We start from the raw sequence: 14,663 nt of genomic DNA, 5'->3' as shown, positions 1-14,663 counted from the left end.
GAGGGTGTGAATGAATGAAGGATGAACGCCTTGCAAAATACCGCGATCACGAGTAATGCGAGCTAAAACAGACCTTAACCTTTTGAGTGCCACGCTCGAGTATACTCTGACGCGTCTTAATTAATTAATTTCATTTATTTATTTACTAATACCACCAGTTCCCTTCGTAACTTTAGTAGAGAGATTGCATAAGTTTGAAGACAATGCGTTAGTTGGTGGTGCAGTTTAGAAACAAACACTTGTGCAGATTTCAGCTTCGATTAGCTTCTTGTCGCAACTGGGCTGCCAGTTTTGCTTTTACGTGCAGAGCAATGTTTTGTGTTTTGTGATAAAACCCGTTGACGACATTATGAAAGTTTTCTATAAAGGAGTTCTGCCTCGGTTTGCTCCTTCGTTGTGCCAGAAAGGTGAATCTATGACGTTCAACCTCGCTCTTTATTAAAAACACTGAAATATAAAAATCAGTAATAAAAAATTTTGACACTAATAAAAAAAAAATGTTTCGAGGGGAAAAAAATAAAAATTGACGGTTAATGTTACTGAAAAAAAAAAATTACTCGAGGGTGCGAGGTCGGGGAGGCACTTTGCACGCCGTGTCTAGAAAAAGTATAATTTGAGAAAGCTCTATCCTCTCGGCAGGCAGACATCAAATAACTCTCGGCCCATGGATCAGAGTGTCCTCGATACATAAATATACTAGGTAAATCATGCTACAGTTTCTCTGTACGGAATCAAAATTTGAGTTAAGTTCGACATGCAAGAAAAAAAAACTCTCAGATTTTGAAAGAGCGCTGGTCCTAACTAGTAATGAAATGCGAAGTTGAGCTCCAATATATCTGACTATTTGACAAAGTAAAAGACCGCACACGCAGGAAAGAAGAACCCATCTAGTGTTTCAGCTCATACACTCCGCGAAGGTACAATTCACAGCACTCTTAGGAAAAACACTTACGACATGACTTTTTTTTATTTATTTTACTTCGATACAGTATTAACGGGCACTAACTTTTACCGGCCGTTACTGTACAGCCTAGTCACTTTCCTCCACGCTAGTATACTGTTTATGGCAGCCTTTAAATTAAAAAAGAAAAAAAAAAGAAAGAAAGAAAACATGTGATTGCTTGTTTGGGCTAATGGTGTCGCGCTGTGTGCGGGCTCTTACCATTATTGCTACGATTGCCAGATTGCTATTATCAAAAAGCCCCAAAAATAAACCGCTTCTGCGACTGCGAAGTTTGAACCAATCACCGCCCGATATGAAAACTCGATCGTATAATGATATTCATCGAAGATAATGATGACCGAGCGATACATCGAACGTTGTTAGAGGAAAAAGCGAAATGATAAACATGTAGTGCTCACCCTTGCTATCACTCATTTCATTTTTTCTTTTTTTATTATTATTATCATTACTTTACATTTCCTTAGATTATAGTTATAGCTTCGACTGCTTTGGTGTTTTTTTGCTTGTTCTCCGAAGTTCATACAGCTTCGAACTCCGGGGCGTTTCTATTTTTTTTTTCTTTATCTGTAAGGTGGTTGGTTTCCTAAGGGGTGACATCGTGACTCGTGACCATGATTAATGTTTTTGAAAGCAAGCGAAATTCATTTCGAAGCTATCAGTGCCGCAAACATACCTGAAGAAGCAATGAAGTTCCTGGAAATGCTTCGAGGGTAGCGGTTGTGGCTTCCTAGCTCGATGCACCAAGTCGCCTCTCGCCCTTAGAGTCGACCGGAGTGCCTACGTACATATCTTTATAGAAGCCGGTGTCTACGCGAGGGTAAGAGAACGAGAATTGGGAGACAAACCGGTGCCGTGGGTTCTGTGCACGGCAAGAAGGGAACACTATATATATATATATATATGGAGAGAGAGAGAGATAGAGAGAGAAAACGTAGCGCAGGATGCCAAAACGTATAAACAGCAGAAAAACGTACTTGAGACGCTTGTTTGGAGTCTTATACCATATTGTTCGTGAAGTCGCGAGACGAAATATTGACACACCTTGGCTACATCACGTAGCCCGTGACGTTAGGAGATTATGCCAATTTGAAACACCTGGGCTCCTTGAAGAGCCCCAGGATGGACTCGACGCAGGTATCGCCACGAAAGCCGTTCATTTGGGGCCTGATTCGAAGGATAAGCCTCCGGCGTAAACCTGGCCGGGGAGAAAGAGACACGTACAACAATGGAAAATCCGACTGAACGAAAGCGGAGAAGTAACCACAAGGACAGCAGGCGCCAAATACTCGGCGAACGACAAAATCGGTATACGAAAAAAACGACAAAAAAAAAAAAAATACAATTGAGAAAGCACGTTACGAGTTGCCATTTTCAGTTTAAAATATTGGAACGACTTCCAGATACAATAAAGCTTGGGTAGCCTGTAGCCTATTGAGTGTGCACGCTCACGCAAAAACTCCAAACAATCGTCTGAAGTACGTTTTTCTGCCATTGATATATATATATATATATATCATCGAAAATACGATGATGATTGCATTGCACTTGATCGAATGCATCAAAGTCCTACGAAACGCCCGAAATTCAAAATAAATGGCGGCGCCAGGCTCCTGGCTCCGCCGTTTATTTTGGCTTTCGGGGGTTTCGCAACACATGGATTCATTCGACCGGTTCAGTCACCATAATATTTTCAATTATTTCCCCCCTTCAAAGACCGCCGCACAGTGATGAAAAATGCCCGTGATATATGTATATATGATAAAGACCGGTCCCCGCTCGAAACGTCGTAATAAACTTCGAATTAGTAACTCCGACAATACGCATCTTTGACTTATTAACTTTTCCCGGTCCATTGTTTTTATATTTACCTTACTTCATCTATATACATATATATAACACTTAACGCGCAACCCGGAAATCAATCCAAGAGGAAGGAAGGTGTGGGAGCTGATAATCGCTGTATACAAGGCCATGCACAGCCGGATGAGACCTTGAGTGCGCATCAGAGCTTCCTCGTTCGTAATTTTCTTATGCAAATCATATTTGAGATTTTTTTCTTTTAATATATAAACAGGTTTTCTGCTTAGTGCGTCTTCGTCCGTCTTAGAGCCAGACAGACAGCGCACAATGGGGAGGCATTCAGTTGATCGAATGACGTTTTAGCGAACGCCTACGTTTCACCGAATGACGCTTTAGCGAATAGTCGGGTGGGCCAAATGGGTTCACATTTTGTAATGATCCGCCGCGGACTGTCGCCGCAAAGCGGCGTAAAACGCAGCACGGCGGATGGGTTAACGCGCGCCCCCGTTATTCGCTAAAACGTCGATTCGCTCAAATGTCGCTGTTCGCTAAAATGTCATTCGCTCATGTGATATGGACCCGTCTAATACTTGTTTAATGCGTAGTGCAGTAGGCGCTAAGTGACAAGGACACTATAGGGTGCTGTCACGTGACGTCAATCCGCCATTTTGTTGTTCTTGAACGTACAGGTCTTTACACACCTGGCTTAATGGGTTCATTTGACGAGAAGTGAAAGGGAAGGAAGGATGATGAGGTGGGGTGTCGATGATTAAATGATCCTGACAATCATTGAGACCAAAGGAATCCGTCCAGGGATGAGTACACTTGCTTTGACTCACAGAGCACGCTGGTTTTTGGTTTGGTCCATTTACCCAAAAAGGTTTTTATTCGGAGCCCGGGTGTTGTCCTTTTAAAGGTGTTTATTGATTGGAAGGATTACGTCGCAGCCTCTGGATAACAGAATGAGCCGTCCCGCGTTAATCCACAATATATGTCACAGCGGGAGCTGCGATACGTCATGGCGAAGTCGTTTGGCGTCGGTGGCGCGTTCACGCATCCTGAGGTGCGTGAACAAAAAGCGTTCGGGACGCAATAGACATCCGACCGTTTTGTTCCGATCGCTTTTGTTCCTTTTTTTGTGTTCTTGAGCGCTTGAAGGTGCTTCTCTCGCGGCACGAGCTCTTGACAATGACAGTGCTGCGACGGCAATTTGTCGCCATCGTATAGAAAGCGCGTGCAGTGGGTATCGGGTATTACAAAAACCGGAAAGGCTGGTTCACATATTCGCAACAGTTGCGTTCGCACGCCACCAAAACGACCGTAGCGAAGAAAGACCTCGCGACAACCGTGACTCATGGATGCCTTCGCAAAGCTACCCCTTGCATATCTTGCCATGCTGTGTACGGCAAACACTCGTCCCGGTGACTTTGTTGTTCCGGTCGTTCCGGTTGCATGCGAATGTAACCAACAAAGATGTGTGAACCAGCCTTAAGGATGTTGTTGTTGCTGAATTATGTTTATTGATGAGATGAGTGGTTCGGCTGTCTTGGTGGGGTGACCTGAAAACAGGAAAGGGGGGGGGGCATGGGGGTTTAAGGGGGAAAGGGAATGAATGATGGTGAAAAACAAATTATATGTGATGATAAGTCCCCGTTTCCCTGATGTAGCTCATCAGGGAATCGAGGATTGCTTTTCTGTGGTGCGGTGTTCCCTGGGGTCGGTACCACTCCTCAAGTAAGGGTGGCGATGTGGGTTAGTTGGTTTATACTGACGAAAAGGCAAACAGCGCACAGTAAACGGGGACTAAAGGAAGTGCAAACAGGACAAGCGCTGACTCTCAACTGAAATTTAATCACATGAAAACAAAACAAAGAAAACAGCAATTCCGCCTGCGTCACATGATACATTCACCACGTGTCCCCCCCCCCCCCCCCCCAAAAAAAAAAAAAAAAAAAAAAGAACAATCTCTTTACTACTCAGGCCCAATGACGTTTGGCTTACGCAGTTCGCGCCTGCTTTGATAATTGAATGCGCCTCTAAAATTTCTCTTTTCACTCTGTTCCTTCCATTGCCAATTATACCAGTCTTACTGAAGATGGGTTCGCACCCACATCTATGACAATGCAGTGCCAGATGCCCCCCTACAGCTCCCACCACTGATCACAACGACAAGTCATGCTCCCGCAGTCTGTGATTAACACATCTGCCCGTCTGACCGACGTAGGCTTTCCCACACGTTAGTGGAATCGTGTAAACAACTCCCACCTTGCAAACAACATCTTGATTCTCATGCTTCACGAAGCAAGCGGGGCCTTTGTCCTTTTTATCGGCCACTCTCGCGCATAGTTGCGCCAGCTTACACGGAGCGGAAAACACCAATGGCACATCGTACCTCAAGGCAACGTTTTTCAAGTTGTGTGAAATTTTATGGAGCTACGGTATTGCGAGCGGTCTCTTATTCGGCCTTTCTCTCCGTGGACGGGGTTCCCCCTTGAGTTTCTTTAACGAACGCTCCGCAACGCTCAATAAAACTGAAGTTGGGAAACCTGCCACAGTCAGTCTCTCAGCCTGCCGGGAAAAACTATCGTTAACTACATGATGACATGACTTCTCGAGTGCAGCTTGTAAGCAAGACGAGGCAATGCTTCTCTTGACCAGCTTAGAGTGCAATGAATCATGTGGAAGAAGACCCTTCTTTGAGTGTGGGCGATAAGACCAGCAAACGTGTTTAGCAATGAATTCTAGTCTCAAACCCAAAAATTGTAGGTAAGACCCATCCTGAAGTTTGTGAGTGGAAGTGAGCCCCTCCGAATGATGTGTGAAAACTTCTAAAACAAAAATAGTCCAAAAGCCGGGAGATGTCATGATTAAAATAAGAACACCGACTTCACATAACAAGAAAAACAACTTCATTAAACGTTTCGCCTCCCATGCGGGACGCATCATCAGTACATACACAGGAATGAGAGAGCTTCGGTCAACGCAGTCCTATTTATCGGGAAGGTCCATATAAGCTTCCGGGAGGGGGCCACGGTTCTTGTTGCACGCCGTCTTATCTCCGCGGATGAACCATGACTCAAGTAGTTTGCGTGGGCCCCACCTATCCTCCTTCGCCAAGGTCGTCGCGGCTGTGAAGTCAAAGGTGTGTCCTGTGGTCCACGCGTGGTCGACCAGCTCCGTCTTCAGACGGGTGGCGTTCGTGGAATACTTGACGTCACGTTGGTGTTCTTTCATCCTGGACCTCACGACATCTGCTTCACACATGCCCTCCAACCTAATAAACAAAACCAAAAGTCATCCACGAAACGAAACACTCTACAAACGCGCTCGTCGTCCAGTTTTTCAGAAATGGCCCTATCGCACTTGGCAAAAAAAAATAATTTTTTTTTGTTTTTTTTAGCCTACTTTTGTAGCCAAGTGCGATAGGGCCATTTCTGAAAAACTGGATGGCGAGCGCGTTTGTAAAGTGTTTCGTTACGTGGATGACTTTTGGTTTTGTTTATTAGGTTGGAGGGCATATTTGAGGCAGATGTCGTGAGGTCTGTTTTAGAAGTTTTCACACATCATTCGGAGGGGCTCACTTCCACTCACAAACTTCAGGATGGGGCTTACCTACAATTTTAGGGTTTGAGACTAGAATTCATTGCTAAACACGTTTGCTGGTCTTATCACCCACACTCAAAGAAGGGTCTTCTTCCACATTATTCATTGCACTCTAAACTGGTCGAGAGAAGCATTGCCTCGTCTTGCTTACAAGCTGCACTCGAGAAGTCATGTCATCATGTGGTTAACGATGGTTTTTCCCGGCAGGTTGAGAGACTGACTCTGGCAGGTTTCCCAACGTCAGTTTTATTGAGCGTTGCGGAGGGTTTGTTAAAGAAACTCAAGGCGGAACCCCGTCCCCGGAGGGAAAGGCCAAATAAGAAACCGCTCGTAATACCGTATCTCCAAAAAAATTCACACAACTTGAAAAAAGTTGCCTTGAGGTACGATGTGCCATTGGTGTTTTCCGCTCCGTGTAAGCTGGCGCAACTATGCGTGAGAGTTGCCAATAAGAAGGACAAAGGCCCCGCTTGCTTGGTGAAGCATGAGAATCAATATGTTGTTTGCAATGTGAGAGTTGTTTACACGATTCCACTATACTTCCTCTCAACCTAGCATGGACTAACCGCGAAGGCTGTGCAAGCGCGAGCGCCAGCCTTGACTGCCTTGACTTGAGCACTTGCTGCACGAGCGCTCGTGCAACCGCCGCGGCTTCATTTAAAGCGACTAGTTCGCGCTTTTAGCACGCGCGGCTAACAATAGTCCATACTAAGGTGAGGCGAAGTATAACGTGTGGGAAAGCCTACGTCGGTCAGAAGGGCAGATGTGTTAATCACAGACTGCGGGAGCATGACTTGTCGTTGCGATCAGTGGTGCGAGCTCTAGGGGGGACATCTGGCATTGCATTGTCAGAGATGTGGGTGCGAACCTATCTTCAGTAAGACTGGTATCATTGGAAATGGAAGGGACACAGTGAATAGAGAAATTTTAAAGGCGCATGCAATTGTCAAAGCAGGCGCGAACTGCGTAAGCCAAACGTCACTGGGCTTGAGTAGTAAAGAAATTGTTTTCTTTGAACGCGTGGTGAATGTATCATTTGACGTCGGCGGAGTTGCTGTTTTCTTTGTTTTGTTTTCATGTGATTAAAGTTCAGTTGAGAGTCAGCGCTTGTCCTGTTTGCACTTCCTCTAGTCCCCGTTTACTGTGCGCTGTTGGCCTTTTCGTCACTCCTCGAGCCTCGCCGGTCTTTCCTCTACCCGAAGAGATTGGATCGCTTTCTTCCTCAGTCGTTCCAGGCCTGCACAGTCCCAAAAGACGTAGCGTAGTGTGACTGTGTTGTTCCCGGCAAAAAACATTGCATCTGGAGCCCTCGAGGTCGACGAGCCCGAAGCTCGCTTGTTTGGCCGGAGTGAATGCTGTTCCGGTCCTGCTCCGTCGGACTCGGACAGCTTGCCATCTGGTATAGCTCGTTGGTATGTTGTCTTCTTGTGACGGCAGCAACCCTCTGAGGTTGGCCTTCCTCGCCTGCCTGGCAAGTTCAGCCTGTTCCTCAGGGTCCGCCGTGTTATTCGTTTAAGAATGAGAGGTCGGGGCAGTCGCGGAGCTGTGAAATATTTTTCCACTGCGTCTGGTTGAGATTCAGCCATTTGCAACTCTACACTGCTCGTGACGTGGGCAGGGCCTCTGTGAGAATACGAAGAGCCTTTTCATCTGCTCCCCAGTACTTACTTTCTGTTTTCTTTATGAGCTTGAGACGCTGAGCCCACGCCTTTTCCATCTCCGGCATCCATCTCGTGCTTCTTGCCGTCTGCTCGAAGGTAACTCCAAGGATCCTGATATGTGGCTTTTTGCCGATTTTTTGTCCATCGAGTTCTAGTCGTATTGAGCCTGCTATTCCTTTCCCGTGGTCGCTAGGGCGTGCGACCATCATATATTGCGTTTTCTCTGGTGAACCTTCCATCCCCACCTCTGCCATGTAGGTGGCGACTTTATGCTCAGCTGCATCGTGCTTTCTTGTTCTCCCGGGATCCCCCTCGGGTCTAGAGCGTCACACCATCCGCATAGATGGTGAATCCCAGCCCTTCGATGACTCGAAGCCGAGCTGGGAGACCCGCCATTACCATATTGAAAAGGATCGGCGATAGAACTGCGCCCTGTGGCACTCCTCTTTTAGTCGGCGTTTCTGGGCCCATAGTGAATCCGATCTTCACCTGGAACCTACTGTAACGTGATGGCCAAGAAGCGACAGGGTTCGGTCTTAGGCTACCATTTTTTTATATATGTCCGCGTTCCCCTGGCGCGCGCTCCCAGAGCGCGCTTCTTCTCCTTCGCCGTGGCGATACTAGCGATCATCACACTATCCCCCTTCACGAGGAAGTTGCCGTCCCGGCACTAGGCTTCTGATGCTAGAAGCACTCAATCGCGATACCGCGCGGGTCGACTCAATGTTTTTCGTTGCCGAAGGAGGTATCGCTCTGCTGGCTTTGCCTGCTGTGGCACGTCTACAGGCAAGTTCGTTGGAGTGACGTCATCAGGGGGCAAAAAAACGACTGGAAGTTGGTCGTCGTCCAGAAGTTCGGCACCGTTCGCTGGTGGCGTATTGTGCTGGCCTTTGTCAGTGCCTTGGTCTCCGTTTTCTTCTACTTGGTCGTCAACGTGAAGCTCGTTGTTGAGGATGTCTAACAGCGGTGGGTTCTCATGAGCGTCGGCCAGGTTCGGATCCTCAGCTGCTTGTACCGGTGGTAGACTTTCGACCGCATCGACGTACAGACCATCATCTTCAATGTCTATTATGTCTGGGTAGTCTGGGACTGCTGGGCGTGTAGGAGTCGGGTCGTTATCTTTGTTTTCTGTGATGATTATATCGGGAAAGTCTTTGAGTGCTGGTGCAGATAAAGGCAGGTCGTTATCCGTGACGTGTGATAACGTCCTGGCAGGCAACAAGACTGACTCGTTCCCATCGGCTACCCGCTTCAAACGGTTGTGGTGTACGACCCGGCGCTTCCTTTTTCGAGTTTCTTCCTGGATTCTGTACACGTTGTTAGGAAGCTTCTTGAGGACTACACTCTAAGAAAAAGTGAGCACCCCCCCTCGTCATCGTGCGTTTTGACGGCTGTAACGACCCCACAGGCTTACTTAACTACCCACTGGGCTCGAGCCATTGTGAGTTAGCATCCTGTTGGCAGGTGGCAAGCATGGGGTAGTCACGTTTTATAAACTCTTGAATTGAACATTCAAGTGCATGCAGTCGTTCAATAGCAAAAGTCACTTCAAAAATCTCAAAAAGTACTTGAAACTTGTTTTCTTTGTGCGTTGGTTATCATTTATTCAAATTTGAACCGGTCGAAACAAGCGTGTGGCTCAGTTCGCCTAAACTGGCAGAAAACAAACAAGTACATGCAACCTTGGTAGGAACCTGCTAAAACCCGAGGCAGATAAAAAGTATCGCGGTTGTCCTTTTTGGTTCCGTCGCGGGTTTTACCATGTACAGCAGTAAACAGCTGGCAGCTGGCGTCGTGCTCGAGGAATTTAACCAAATCTCTAGAAAAGCACAGGAAGCAACGCACAGGCGTGAGTTGACTTGAATGTTCTCCGGACGAGATACTCTCGTCGTCTTTTATTGTGCGGTTCAGTAAAGAGCGTGCTCTCAATAAAGGTGTGATCGGTCAGTTTTGCGTGCAGATCAGTTTCAACTGGCCTCCTCGGTTCCGCCGAACTTGCGCGCCTGTCGTACACAATTGTTTTGCTTTCAAGTGCAGTGAAGTATGAAGCATTGAACACCACGACTGAGGCCGGACAGGACGAACGTACACAGATATCTGGGATCATGTCCGTGTATTTCACTATTTATCTGTCTCGAGGTACATGATTCGCCTTCTCTGGGTCATTTGGCACATTTCATCGAGCACACTCGATAAAACAAATGCTTCAAACAAGGCCGGTTCAGACACTAGCGTTTGACAGCGTTGCGTCGAGAACCGAAAGCCACTCACGGGCACGTCTGTGCTTCGTATCAAGCGTGGAATCCAATTCAAGGAATCATCTTGGCACGCGATATAAGCAGCAGGGATGTCCTGATTTCTCGAAGCCGCAACGCAGTCAGACGCACGCAGTCAAACACTACTGTCTCAACCAGGATTTAGATAATTTAGCATACGTATTTCGCGTTCGTTGCAGGAGAAGGCACGGGCCCGAAAGCAGCAATTCTGCACTGTCCTCTTGGCGCGAGCGCGAACGCATAGAACGGATATTTAGCGAAAAGAAGGAAACTGAAATAACGCTTCGGGGAGGACCGGCGGACAGGCTTCGCTAAAATCACCTGCGCGTGCTCAGTGTACTCAACGTGTACCCAACCGCCGCTAAAGTCAGTCTGGATATGTAAAAAGAGAAAAGAAAATGTATCAGTGTGTTCACTGAGACATTTGTGATTGCAGAAATTGGTTTCGATAATTAATACAATTAATTAAACAGGCTTCTGTATACTTGAAGTGTAGGCAAGCGAGAAAACGAAACTGTTCAAAATGTGACGTGTAGCAACTATTCAAATTTATTTATAACCTGCAGTTCACTTTTGCAATGGCCCTACATTAGAGATACGAGCGCTTTTCTAAGGGCAGTAGAAGAAAAGAATATATACGGCTAAATCTTGCACGGTCTTTTCGTATTTATGCAAAACATGACAGTGGTCACCATCCTAATCGTTCACATAAAATACACAGAATATAAGCTGGTGGTGTCGATTAAACGTGTGTATAGGAATGCAGAGTGTCAATATGTGATGTTGTATTTTGTGCTGTTTCTGAATGCGTTGATGTATAAAATGCTGTGATGTCTGTATGTTGCGTATGAGTGAAGTGTGGCGTGGGATATGTACATACGACATTGTCTGGCGAGGCGCTCAGGGCAAGAATTGCTGGTTTCTTTTTTTCTTTAGTTTGAGCGCTGTCCGTTAGGTGACGGGTGTGGCCGCCCAATTCAAGAAGTCGCGCGTTTATGTCTACTTATTTGAGTGAAAAACATGGAGGCGTTCCATGGCTCCACGTAGCAGCCACAAAGGGTTCGGTCTGGTTCGGTTCTCGGCCTCTCATCCAAATGGGATCAGTCCCATAGCCAGTTGAATGGGTGTTCCGTGCGGTGAATAGCGCCAAGTGCGTGCACAGACGCGGTGAGGATTACCAGGGACTTGAAAGTGGATAACGAATGCTAACAGGTGAGCAGGGAGGCGATGTTTGACAAATGTTTCGTTTCTCCTAAAAGGAAACAGAAGTGACGTAAGGGATGATATCGCGTCTGATTGGCTAGAAGCTTGTGGGTTTCTTTTACGGAGATCCCTCTACTAATAATCCCGCCCGATCGGTATGCGCTCCGCCCGTCACCCAGGGAGTGACATACTGCAACGAGAAGACAGCGAATGAGTTTACTGTGCCTCTCGGTTGCCCGTCGTCAAGAGCCGGTAGTCCGGGCCTCCCGGCCCTTGTTGTCGCCTGTCAATCAAAGCTCACAGTCGGGGTCCGTGACCAGGCCTGCGGATCGCCTTTCCCACGCCAGCGCTGCGTAAGCTGTCTGTCCCGGTCTATCAATGCCCGAGTCTCGCTGCGGAACCACCCCGGGATCGTCGTAGCCCAGGTCATATGGCCCGGGCTCGCCGTTTCCACCGGTCTTGCTCCAGACCTCGCTGGCGGACCGCTCCGGGGCTCGTTATGGGCCAGGCTAGGCAGCCTGGCTTCGTCGTTCCTTGTCCAGCTACCAGCCTCACTCAGCACACACTGTCTCGTGCCAGCACGTCTCTTCTCCGCCGGCCGCCTGTCACGTGCTCTCTGCCTCGTCTTTCACCCCCGGCTCCCACAAGCTCCAATGACGAAAGTTCCCTCTTTCGTCATTTGAGCCTCTAGCCAATCAGACGCGATATGGTCCCTTGCGTCACTTCCGTTTCTTTTTAAGAGAAACGAAACATTTGTCGAACATAGCCCCCCTGGAGCGTTGAACGATCGGAACCGACGCCGCTTAAATCGGTGATGCTTCGCCTCGCCGCTGTCAACCGAAAACGCCGGATCACTTGCGGCAAGCACAGCAAGCAGATGCTCTGTTCAATAAAGACATCATTCCATTTGTCGCTATTTTGTTTCCTTCTTTGAATGTTTTCTGACCGCGAAGTAAATGCAGCCGGCCTCGCGAAAGCAATCGCGGACAAACCCCCTCGAATGCGCCCCCCCCCCCCTCACATCGTCGCCCCTACTCGTATTAGGTGAGGTGCCGGTGCTTCGAGGCGCGTTTCGGAGTGCTTTGTGCGCACGGAAGGCAGCGAACGGGCGTACGCACTTGAGAATCGTAGTTTAGCAAAAAGCAGTCCAGCTCGCTAGGCCTTACTCGTATTGCTCCACTGTCGCTTGCCAGCCGCCATGTTGCTTTTGGGGGTGCTCACTGTGATTACCTGCTGATTGGGTGCCGTGTGACTGCCCATGGGGTTGTTAGTATAACGAAGGGGGGGGGGGGGTAGCGATATCTGTGACGGCTTCTGACTACCCCAAGTGTAGTACCCTACGACAACCCTTTTGTTGAGAGTGTACATAAGGACCCAACCATGGCAAATATAACTTCGAGGACTGTCCTCGCGGCACAGCGGGATAATGTAGAACTCTGTCGCCAGGTTCGTAGTCTTCTTCCCTGGCCGTGCTGTCGTAGTGGCGCTTCTGTGCATCTTTTGATTTCATGTCGCTTACAATTGCGTGGTCGCAAGCCCTTTGTAATGTTGTCGGTAGGCGCGATGCGTGTTGTTCATAACTGGACGTCGACGCCATGTTAGTATGGACGTGCACGTCGAGCAGCATGTCAGCTGGTATATTCATGTGTCTACCGAAGAGCAGATAATGAGGACTGTAACCAGTCGATTGATGCACGCTCGAGCGATAGGACATCATGACGAGAGGGAGCTTGAATTCCCAGTCAGTCTGTGTGTCATTGACGTACGCACTCAAGCTATTCATCAGCGTGCGATTGAATCGCTCAACCAATCCGTCCGACTGGGGGTGGTAAGGGGAGGTCCTTGTTTTTCGGATGCCCAAAATTGAGCACATTTCTTGAAAGACGTTGCTCTCGAAAGTTTTGCCTTGGTCACAGTGTAGTGCTAACGGTATCCCGTAGCGACTGAAGAAGTTGTGGACGACGCTATTGGCGACCTCCTTGCTTTCTTGAGTCTTCACAAGGAACGCTTCAACCCATCGAGTAAAATAGTCGCTAACCACCAAGATGTACTTGCGGCCTCTTTCCGTCGTTGGAAACGGACCAGTGATGTCAGTAGCCACTCGCTCAAAAGGGAAGCTGGCCGCTTCCTGAATCAGTGGTGCTTGTGGTCTGGGGTTTGGTGCCTTACGAGCGGAGCACTTAACACATCTCGAGCACCAGTCGGCTACACTGGGTGCCCATTCGAATCCAGAAAAACCTTTCTGCGGCCTTCTTTAGTGTCTTGGTGCGCCCAAGATGTCCGCCGCCCGGTGCATCATGAGCGGAGTCTATGGCCAGCGGTATCCATGTCTCGGGGATCACGGGAACAGGGGTTGACTTCGGTGTTTTTTTCCACATGAGGCAGCTGTCGACTAGCCTTAGCTTCTGCCGGTTGCGGAAGAGCACTCCCGCGCTGCATCGATGAATATCTCCTGCCGGCGTGCCTGCAAGCAGGGCGTCGATGATGGGCGAAAGCTGCGGGTCACGTCATTGTTCTTCTCGAAAATCTGTCATGGTGAATGAAGACTGCAACTGTCATGAGCGCGACATGTTGGCCTTCATTCGCCGGGGAAGGCCGTCTGGACAGCGAATCTGCATTTCCATGTTGTTTTCCCGGCCGATGCGAAACGATAAAGTCATACTCGCTGAGTTGGTCAATCCAGCGGGCGACCTGGCCTTCCGGTTCTTTGAAGCTGTGTAGCCATTGAAGCGTGCTGTGATCCGTCCTGCATGTGAATCGCCGTCCAAGCAGGTGGTGCCTAGAGTAACGGACGAAATCAACCAGGGCCAGCATTTCTTTCCTGGTCACACTGTAGCGGCGTTCAGGCTTCGTGAGGGTACGACTGCCGTAGGCGATTACCCTCTCCTTCCCATCCTGTACTTGGGATAGTACCGCGCCGATACCGTTTTCACTTGCGTCCGTGTCGAGGATAAACGGCAGGTCGAAATTCGGAAACGCCAGAACTGGAGAGTTCGTGAGGAGCTGTTTGAGCTCTTCGAAGGAGTCTTGGCACTGTTGTGTCCAGACGAATTGTACTTGCTTCTCCAACAATTTGTAAAGCGGGGCCGCGATGCCGGCAAAGTTTGCAACAAATTTCCGGTAGTACAAGGCAAGTCCCAAGAACGAGCGAAGATC

Source organism: Ixodes scapularis, unplaced genomic scaffold (genome assembly GCF_016920785.2).
Source record: "Ixodes scapularis isolate PalLabHiFi unplaced genomic scaffold, ASM1692078v2 PGA_scaffold13__105_contigs__length_92229423, whole genome shotgun sequence".
Classification (NCBI taxonomy): domain Eukaryota; kingdom Metazoa; phylum Arthropoda; class Arachnida; order Ixodida; family Ixodidae; genus Ixodes; species Ixodes scapularis.
This window is presented reverse-complemented; position numbering follows the sequence as displayed.